This window comes from Cyanistes caeruleus, chromosome 9 (genome assembly GCF_971803275.1).
Source record: "Cyanistes caeruleus chromosome 9, bCyaCae1.hap1.1, whole genome shotgun sequence".
Classification (NCBI taxonomy): Eukaryota; Metazoa; Chordata; class Aves; order Passeriformes; family Paridae; genus Cyanistes; species Cyanistes caeruleus.
Window position 1 is genome coordinate 17,982,611 of NC_141709.1, and position 1,719 is coordinate 17,984,329.

The following is a 1,719-nucleotide window of genomic DNA, read 5'->3' on the forward strand; positions in this document are numbered from 1 at the left end:
ACAGACGAGCCTCCGCCGCTGGTGAACAAAGAGGAACTATTTTAGGTGTGCGCGCGTAGCGTGGATCTGTGCGCGCCGCCGGGGCTCGTTTTGGCTGTGGCGCTCATTGTTCCCGCCGCACCTGAGGGGATGCGGTAGGGCGCGGGCTCTGCTGCTCCGCGGGACCGCTGCCCGAGCTCAGGGGGAAGCTCCCCGCCTTGGTGGGGTCGGCCCTGCCATGTGGAATGACTGTGGGTCCGCCTTCTTGCCCAGGTGGTTGGCGAGACGAGGCGAGGCGAGGCCCGGCCCAGGTACCGGAGGCTGCCGCGGCCGGCCCGTGGGCAGTGGGCTGGAAAATGTGCTCCTCTGCACTGACATCGGGATGCTGCCATTTTAGGAGATGAGCTGAATCTCAGTCCCAGTTTTTAGCAGCAGCTGTGTTAGCTAAGTTCATGGAACAGGCTGAGCAGGGAGGCCATGGAGTGTCCCTCAGGATTGTCAAAACCCACCTGGACGCATTTCTGTGTTACCTGTCTAGGTGACTGTGCCTTGGCAGGGGGGTTGGGACTAGATCATCTCCAGAGCTCCCTTCCAACACTAACAATTCTGTGATTCCGGAAATATATTTTTGTTTTCCATCATTGTGTTTCGCAGTTGTTCAGACTCCAGTACTGATCTGATCTCTGTGGTTCGTATGGTTAAGTACGGCAATTGCCCAGTACCGTAGTAATAAATACTATAAAGCGTGTCCCGACCTTTGCTGTGTGCAGCGCCGTCCTGTGCAACACTGGTGTGCAAGTGCGCCCTGGATCAGATTTCACCAACTGGTGTCACTCGCAGGAATGGCTGAACTCAGAAGGCTGGGCAGTGAATTTAGGATGTCAATCTGACTCCTGCTCAAACTGCCCAAATTCTTAAAAACATCTTCCTTCTTGGTAGAAGCCAAGGGGCAGAGCCCTGGAGTGTAGCTTAGTCTGGCCAGTTCCTAGTTACATCAGAATAAAGTAGTATTTATAAACAAAATCCCTTGTTCACCTCAAACTTGTTTTAAATACAAGTTTGAGGTGATAGTTCTCCCTTGGATGCACTAACTAGACGCAGTTCAGGAGCTGTGATGGTCTGCTAAAAACAGAGTTGGACAGCACAAAGGGCCCTGGTTGCTCTTCACAGATTTTCATGTACAGTGAACAGCAGTCAGGTACTGCTGATGCTGAAGACAAAGGGTCACCAGCAGGAGAAAAAAAAATTAGACTCAATCTGAAGTATATCCACATACAAATTCTTCTTTTTCAATCATAATGGCTGTGTGAGAACCAGTGTTCAGCTAAGTTAAAAAGCAAACTTTCCAGTCAGCAATGGAACGAACATCAATAATCGGCTACATCACAGCTTCCTTTTTTAGTGTCGTATTTGAAAGGTCTTACCAGTCTGTTGTCCTGCTGTATCTTTAAAATTAATTTAATCAAAATTTGTCAAAGTTGAATGACTTGCGTGGAATGTAAATTTGGAGTTGTTTCACCACCAGCTCCAAAACCCCCACAAGCTCAACACAAAATCTTGTGACAAGGAAGACATGTGCTATCTCTACGCTCCTCATCCTTAAGATATTGTTTCCAGCAGGAGTTTGCAGAGAACTTCATTGTAAATTTGCAGAGCTGCATGGCCCCATCCTACCCATAAAACATCACCTGTCACAAAGCTAGGTGTTGCTGCTCGAATAGCATTATGTGAGGGCAGCAC